We start from the raw sequence: 9211 nt of genomic DNA on the forward strand, positions 1-9211 counted from the left end.
CACAAGAGTGAACAAACCTAGTTGTGTTTCCAGTGTTCGAGACGACACACAGGCTTAAGATGTCAAACAAGTCAGTTCTTGGTATAATAATGTGTAATTATACGATATACTGGAGTTTAACAGCTTTGTAAAGATGCATCTTCTCAACAGAAGTTTCCGGAAAAAAAAAACGAACAACGTGAAGAAAATGTATTGAAAAGATCAAAACTGTTGATTGAAGTGTTGTGAATCATATTATCCGTGTTTCAACACGTTTAATGGCTACAAAGTGTTTTCAAAACATTCAGTCTACTTTTTTTTTCGCTCCTTAAAGACTAAAAACGTTTGTTTCAACAAAGTGTGCTGTCATTTTGAAACAAGTGCCCGAAACCGAAGTAGTACTACGGTCAGGAGGGGCAGCAGGACCGGCCGAAACCACCTTGTTCAGTTGAGGCTATGTCGGCTAATAGATGATAACTATGCTATTGTGCTTATTGTGTAATTTCAGAAAAACTGATGAAATAAGGGGAAATGTTTGAAAAGAAATCACACTTGTACAGTGTTCTGACAGTGAAAGGAGTTTCAAGAACAAAGCTGTTTGTTGAACCAGACCGGAAATATGTTTTTATTTTGTGTACTCGACTCACACAGGCTAAGAGTTTCCAGTTTATTCTACATACCTGCGATTGATCCAAAAGTATGAGCATGCGTCACAGAACTCTTTTCAGATAAATAGTTCTGCGTTTGTCAGCTTATAACTGTAAAAACATGCCTTAAACCCACGGTCACCCTATGTTGTGGAGCCATTCTTGCAGGTTCTGTTGTTGTAAAACGTCTAGTCATATTTCATCTATGGTAATGGACGACCTTTGATGATTCATTTTCTTTAAGGCGTTTCCCATTTCTGAGTTGCCAAATGACCCTCGCTCCTCAGTTTTGAAGAGCAGTTTTGAGGATTGAGCTTGAGGAGCCAGGAAGACTTGGATTGGGCCAAAAACCAATGAACAATCAAAAGAATACATCTTGGGGAAACCATCAGTAAAACAGCCTTCTGGGAGAGTAAGTAAGTAAGTAATGGTTATTTGTAAAGTACCTTTCTAGACCAGAGCACAAAGCACACAAGCAAACAACAAAAACAATACACTGTTAAAATATATGCTTTAAAAGATCAAGACACACACAGTAGTCCCAAGAAATCAAGGAAAATCCTGCACAAATAAAAATGTCTTAAGATGTTTCTTGAAGGAGTCAGTAGATCATCAAACACAGAGAGAGGAAGATCATTCCAAAGCTTAGGAGCAACAGCCTGGAAGGATTTCTCTCCTCTGGTTCTGAACCGTGTTCAGGAACCATCAGTAGATTCTGATCCACAGACCTCAGAGCCCGAGCTGGGGTGTAAGGCTGAATCAGATCACTGATGTAAGGAGGAGCCTGACCATGAATAGATCTGAAAGTAAGAACCAGAATTTTAAAATTGATCCTGAAAGAAACTGGCAGCCAGTGAAGAGTTTTAAGGACCGGAGAAATGTGAGTTCTTCTACTAGAGCGGATCAGAATTAGTATCAAGTTCGGAGAGGGAAGTCTGGGCCTCTTAACTATGACTGCTGCCACCATGATCACAGGTAAATGGATGATTTAACTTTGAATTCGGAAAACCTTCCACCATGTGTGTGCTGGGAAAGTCCAGAGAAAAAGCCTAGATCTCCTCTGTCTATAAGACGAGGGAACGTTCCTTGGATCATTGTTGTCATTCCCTTGATTGAAACTACAGAGCAGATCTGTGTATCTTCCGCAGAGTGAGACAGTTCTCTACTCACAGAACCTTCAAAGGAACATGAAACGTTACATTTCAAATAAATATTTACGTGATGTTTGTTCGCCAGCGTCTTTGCTGTCACTTTATATGTATACGGTGATGGATGCCTGTTCTTCCCCCTCAGTAGGAGAGCGGCGGATCATCGGCAAACAGAGAAACGACGAGACAAAAGAGAATCACAGTCACGGCGATGTTATTGGATGCTTTTACAAACCCAGCCAAAATGATTCAATTGTCTCCCGGCGCTTCACACCTTTGTCACCAGCCGCTGGTTTGGCGGCCCAGTTTTGATTAATCTGGCGTCCGAGAACACTCCGGTGCCGTTGTGTTAACAGGATTGCAGCCATTCCTAACTGTTTCATTACTGTACTAAGAGCCGATAAGACGATCGCTCACACACACACACACACACACACACGTGCGCGGCTGCTAATTCAATCTGCTGACAGGGAAACATGGCAAACAACATCCATTATGGCCTCAGAGCTAATTGGTAGGGGGTAGCTAGACGGGGGAGGGAGGGGGAGGGTTCTGCAATTAGGTGTTGGATACCTTCAGAGAATATTTCCTTTTTTTTAATCCTCAATTGTTTCATATAATGATCAAATCGATTTAGCGGGACTTTCCGCAAACCATTAGCGTCAAGAAGCGTCTCATAATCAGGAATTGTTGACCAGGGTGGAAGCGAGAAGCCGGAGCGAGGCGGCGACACACCCGCCCGCGGTGGCATCAAACCAGGGGTGACATTTAATAATTCCTCGCCTCCTCCCCGCGTGGCAATCATCTGACTCCACATTACAATTAGAGATAAATCTTCCCCTCATCACTGAAGGAAAACAGACAGACAGACAAGCCGGTGATGGATCACCATCATTCACGCCGAGACAAGATCTTTGTGGATTCGGAGGTTTGCTTCTGTTTATTTACCTCCTCCATCACCTCACATCAGCGGCGCTGGCTGAAAGGCTGGAATGGCAGACAGACAGATGGAGTGGCGTGCAGAAATGAATGATATCACTGCTGGTGTTTGGTCTTAAAGAGGAAGGGCGGACGCTTAGGATGAGGAAATCCAGAGAGGGCGGCTCAGTGGGGCAGAATTTGCTTAGGAGAACGTGGAGAGGTGAGCGGAGATGAAGCAGGCTGGGAGAAGAGGAGGGCAGCAGATAAGAGCCGAGATAAAAGCCCAGAGTATCTGGGGGATGCGGGGAGCGATGGAGGGGGGGGTGCTCTGATGTTCCATTCAATGTTTACAAGCCGCAATTTGATGTTGAACACGTCTGCTTACTTATGTCATTAGCCGTATCTACAGAACACGGCGTACAAAGACACACAGATGCAGGAGTGTTAGGAGGACGACTTACATTTCACGCCTCGTGTTCGACAACACGGACCTCAGCTGGAAGAACTTTCCCCTCAACGGGTTTTAATGGAGGCGTTTTGGGAAGTCACGATGGCGGAGAGGGAATGTGGTGATGATGTGTTTACACAGGTGAAGCGGCTGTTTAATAACTGTGTCACCTGTAAGATTACTAAACAAATATATGTTATTTTTGTGGCATGGAACCAGCATCTGCATCTACGTGATAAAAATCTATCTTTGCCATCTAGTTCAGGGGTTTCAAACTCAGTCATACAAGAGCTTCAAATCTTCTAGCAGACGAAGGTCCCATTAATCTCCTCATTCCTCAAACTCGTTCCTCAAGCTCAAAACCTGTGCTCCCGCGACGAGAGAGGGCTGTTCCGATACTCAGAAGTTGAAGAATGAGGAACGAGTGTAGAGGCTGTAGCTTCCTCCGTTTTCAGATTCTACGAGACCTACCTTGGTAGTTAGTGGCATCCCAGAATGCCTTGTGCGTCAAGCCTGTAATCAATGATGGCCAAAACCAGGAAAACATAAATCTACAAATGTAAGTATTTTCTGATGTAAAATTTACGCAGTTGTCTTAGTTTAAGGTCATTTTCTGGATTACGTACTTTATTTTCTGTAGCTTAACATTATTTTAAATTTACGATCTTTAGTTTAGTTTGTTTGGGCCAAAAAAATTGTCTTAAACAGGAAGTATGAGTCTAATTGTGATATTGTCTTTCATTCAAAATTATCCCAGTGTTTGTCCTTTACCAAATCAAATTCCCTTCTTTGGGTTTACTCTTATTTGGATTCACCGAACCATTGTTGATATTGATAATCTTAGTTTGTTTGCTTATTTAAAGTGATAGTTCACCCAAAATTCAAACTCAATTCATTTTCTACTCACCCTCAGGTCATCTAAGGGTTGGGATTATTTTCAGAGTAATCTGTTCTTTTTTTTAGAGTTATAGTGGACGAACTTCCTTCAAAGAGAGACACACTTAAAAACACCCAAATACCTCCATACTGCTCTTCTGTAACATCAATCTTGTATTGAAGCCTCAACATAAGGAATTGTTCTGGAAAAAATCAAACTGTAAGTGTATATTTTATGCTCGTTTGCGGAAAATGTTTAAAGAATAAAAAGCGAGTATGTGCGCTCTGGGAGCGGACGCGCTTTTTGGATTCCTCCTGAATCAGGTATGCACTCATAATAAATGACAAGGAGCAACATCATCGGGAGAACCTGGTAAAGGTGTGAGGGTCAAACGCTGATTCCGATTCATTCATTTTGTGTTGTTAGTCCTGGAACAAAATTTCCAGGACAGAAATTTGGGGAATGACCTACAAATCCTGTTGATTTTTCCTCAATATAGCAAGGGTTATAGGGATCAGCAGCATGCTACAGGTGGTGCAGTGTCGCTCTATCTCTACCTCACTGCATTCTCCTCTTCTTTATCGAACACTCCATTCATGTCCGGTTAATAATTTGTTTTGACTACTCCGACAAAGACAGTAATACCACCTGACATCAGGGGAGTTAGTACTCCAGCTGTCAAACATGTATTCTCATTCATCGTCCAAGTTTAGCAAGGGTACATTCTTAGATTGCAAAATAACATTTTGTATAAGCCAGTGGTTTTCAAGTAGCTCCCCAGACAAGTAGGGTCGGACATGAGAAATAAGAGATATGAATCTGAAGGGACAAAGAAAGGGATTTATCACTTTTAGCATAGGTGGTGGAAACATGAGGCTTCAAATATGGAATTTGTTATCGAATTTAAACTCTGATTTCACTTCCATCATCTGTAAATATTGTTATTTATTGAGGCAAAACACAAATAGACATAATAATAATAATAATAATAATAATAATAATAATAGTCTCCATTATAGCAGCACTACATTACATTTTAACATTATTCTACATTTTTGATACGTTTAGCTTGAACAGTCATGATTCAAAGTGTTTTAATAATACTGAGATACTTTTTGAACTTACCAGGATAAAGAACTGACACAACAAGAGTCTTTTTTTTAAACAAATATAGATGCTGTTCGTGGCAACAGACATTCAATGACATTGTAGTTACACTGTTCTGCCACTGGGGGCGCCAGTTTATTTATTTATTTTTAATCTTACATATTGCTGTTTTAATATATTTGCTTGTGCAGTGGGACGTCAGTCGAGCCATTGATGTACCCTTCCTCTGATGAGTCAAGCAGTGGAGGTGAAGTGAGCGTGAAGGACATGTCGAAGCCTGTCCTGTCAGAACGGACTCTTGAGGTCTAAGTACTATAAGGTGAAGGGAACTTTGTGGACAATTGTAAAAAAAAAAAACACTCTTAAAGTTTGATGCAGGTTAAAAAAGGAATGTAAGTAATAAAATCCATGTATTTTTGGTACTATATACAGCATTAAAACTAATACATATATAACATGTGACATATAAACAGCTACATTTATAGTGTCGTGCTTATGTACTACATAAACAAAAACACAATGTTTTGTTAATATTGACAATTAATAATATACTGTATATAATAATATCGAATAAAGTCAGAATGTATCCATAGTTTTATTTCTTTAGGTCCAGAGTGAAGTGTTGGAGTTTCACATGTGTTTGAAGACAGTGTTTCAGCTGACTGGAGCACTTGAAAGCGAGGGGGAACCCCCACATCGGGGCTCAAGGTGATTTATCTAAAAGGCGGCGATGATGTCATTTGACCTGTAGCTGCCACAGGAAACAGCAGCAGCAGGAGGAAAGATCAAAATACTCTCCCAGCTGCGCCCGACCACAGTCATGTTTCAGAGCCATGTTTGCAAAAATGTATTAACCAAGAAAGCGGACGTTGAGGGAGGAATATAGACGTCAACACGAGCCACACTGTATCATAAAGTTGACATTGAACAGCCTTTTGTGCGATTTAATTGTTCTCCTGAGTCTATTTTTAATCTATTGTGGAATTTTTCAAACTTCCAGCACTTTAAAACCATCATCGTAAGTGTTGAACAAATAGAGCAGGAAACAAGTCTTATACTGATGCAGATGCAACACAATCTTATTTGATAAAATAAATCCTGAAGCTGATACGTTCCTGCTCGAGTCTTCAGTCGGCTAGTGTGAAGAGGGCGGAGCTTAATGCCAAGAGGGAAGTAGAACCAGACTAACAATAATAAAAATAAAAAACATGATTTCATTTCTGATATTGAAGGAAGTTTTGATCTCTAACAGGCAACTAGACGACAAGATTAAAGGGAAAATCACCAATCAAATGTTCCACCGCAGACCTTTTCAAAAAAAAATCAAAAGAGAAAAAAAACCTTGGACATTGAGTGAGATGACGAGGGTCAAACTGTGGACGACCTCCCTTAAAAAGAAATGTAACCAAAACCACTTTTCCATTTCCTGAATGACGGAGAAGACGGAGATATCACGCGCCGCCGTGGCCTCTCATTACGGCGAGCGGCGCTCAGAGATGAACCGCAGGACGTCTCACCTTCAACAAAAGAGACAAGAAGGAAGCCTTCACAAGTCACTCTCTCACAAAAGAGGCGGGTTTTTGTCTGCATTCTTGCAAAAATGTTTGTTTGTGATGCTGAAAAGGCCTTGAGGCTTGATTAAATCATGAGTTTATTTTCGAGCAATACTTCAGCCAGTATTTCATATCTTTTCATCTAAAATGGATTCGCTTTTAACCACTTTAACTTCGATTTTGTGCAGGTTCTCCACCTCAGCTGACAGTGGTCACCAAGCACCGGGCCGCTCGTTTAAGTCAAGTTTATTGAAGAGATGAACCTGTAAACTAGTGACATATAAACTACGTATGAGACCAACTTGTAGCACAGATACTAGGCCACAACTCCTGCTGACTCTCTTCATGATGAGATACATTTTTCATGCACTTAACGTTTGTTTGTTAAAGCTACGCCTGGGAAGATAAAGCTGGAATTAAAGTGGTCAATGGTGAAAAACAAAATAAGGTTGAGGACCCCAATAAACCGTTCATCTTTTACCTGTTACCTCCATTTATGATATTCTTCATGTCTCCAGTAATCTCCTCTCCAACTGTCCAAACATCAGACCTCCATGTCGCTCTCATGTTCTTAAACTGATCTTGTACTTTACAGTCACTCCTGTCACCTTCTTATTGGAGAAGTTGGTGAAATTTAAGCAAGATTTTATTCTAGTTAAAAAAAATCTTAATTGGCTTTTTCGACGAGTTAGATTTACCTGACAAGTCACGAAATGATCTTAACTTTAAGATATTAATATCCTTATGCCAATTGGGTAAAATGTGTTAGAAAGTTTCTAAAAACAACAATTATGTAAACTATTAATTAATTAATTAATTAATCATGATACCTAGTCAGCTGTTTCATGATACAGTGTCTTCATTTGTAAAGGCCACTAGATGTCACTCTCTTCCTTACAACCTCTGCCTCTGATCTGCTTATTCAGGGAACTCAATCGCACAAGGGGCCAAAATCTTTAAGCAGTCCTAGTCACTGCCTGAACATAATGTATATTTAACTAACAGGAAGTACGAGTCCGATTTTGTTTCTGTCTTTATTCTTTGAGGCTCAATTTATCTTAAATATTTCAGTTTGTTCTCCTTTACCAAGCAGTTTAACTTGTATTGTTGACATACTTGATCTTCGTCCCTTATCTTATCTTAAACACAGTATCTTTAAAAAGTCAACATATAAACTTAAACATTCATCTACTTTGATCTTAAACCAACCTCAGGGCCACATTAAATGACCTGGCGGGTCAGATTTGGCCCTTGTGTCGTGAGTTTGATACATGTGTACTAATTCAATAAATCCTGGCACCATTTTGAAACCTAAGAGCGCCATCTAGTGGCCTTTCAAAATGAAAACACTATATCATGAAACCTCATCAATAAATGACTTGTCTCAATATTGGCAGATTTGTTTCACTGTTCAATTCAAGTCCAAATCTCATTTTTCTCATCTTTCAATATCTTGAAGTCAGAGGTTAAATCATACTGTTACAACTCTTAAAACCAGATTTACATCCCTGTTTAGTTTCAGTTTTGGTAAGAGTCATTTGTATTCTGACCATGTTGCTGTGACGGTCGTTTCCATGACAATCACATATTCAATTTAGTGTCTTTCGTGCTTCAATATATCAGATTTTGAGCCTCAATATAAATCAGATTAATGTGTGAAATTGCCTCCAAAAAAAAAGAAAATAATATATTTTGTTCTGATTGACACGTGGTCTTCTCAGGGTCCACCTTGCTTATGTGTATAAATGGTAGCAGAAGTAACTTTCCAAACCAACATATAGTTTCAATCAATAAATACCGAAGACAAAGTCAAAGCCCCGACAATAGAACCAACATCAGTTCTGAACCATCTGGCTTCACTTTATATCTTTATTTGTGTGTCAGTTGTGTTGGAGCTGATGTGAATATTTGTGTTAACCCATATAAAATCACCAAAAGGGGGCAGAAACAGAAATGCAGCTCTGCCTGTCTTTCCTCAACATGTTGCAGATTGTGTGTGTGACTGGCGGTGTCTCTTTGTATGTGTGTGCGCTTGTGACTTTATGTGTGTGTGCCTCATTGTGTGTGTGTGGCTGTTTGTAAGTGGCCGTATTTATGTGTGAGCTGTAGTGTGTGTGTGTGTGTGTGTGTGTGTGTGTGTGATGAGGGTGTTTGTGTGTGTGCGTGTGTGCATTCATATATATATATATAAATGTGTGTGTGTGAGGAGGGTGTTTGTGTATGTGTGTATCATTGTGTGTGTGTTCATGTAAATAAGTGTGAGTAGATTTGTGTGCATGTATATATATATGTTTATATATATATATATATATATATATATATATATATATATATAATAAAATGTATAAATGTGTGTGTGTGTGTGTATGAAATGAGGGTGTGTGTGTGTGTGAGATGAGGGGGTGAGTGTGTGTGTGCATGAATATATATATATATATAAATTTAGAAATGTGTGTGTGTGTGTGTGTGTGTGTGTGTGTGTGTGTGTGTGTGTGTGTGTGTGTGTGTGTGTGTGTGTGTGTGTGTGTGTG

The sequence above is a fragment of the Callionymus lyra genome, chromosome 2 (genome assembly GCF_982586985.1).
Source record: "Callionymus lyra chromosome 2, fCalLyr1.hap1.1, whole genome shotgun sequence".
NCBI lineage: Eukaryota > Metazoa > Chordata > Actinopteri > Syngnathiformes > Callionymidae > Callionymus > Callionymus lyra.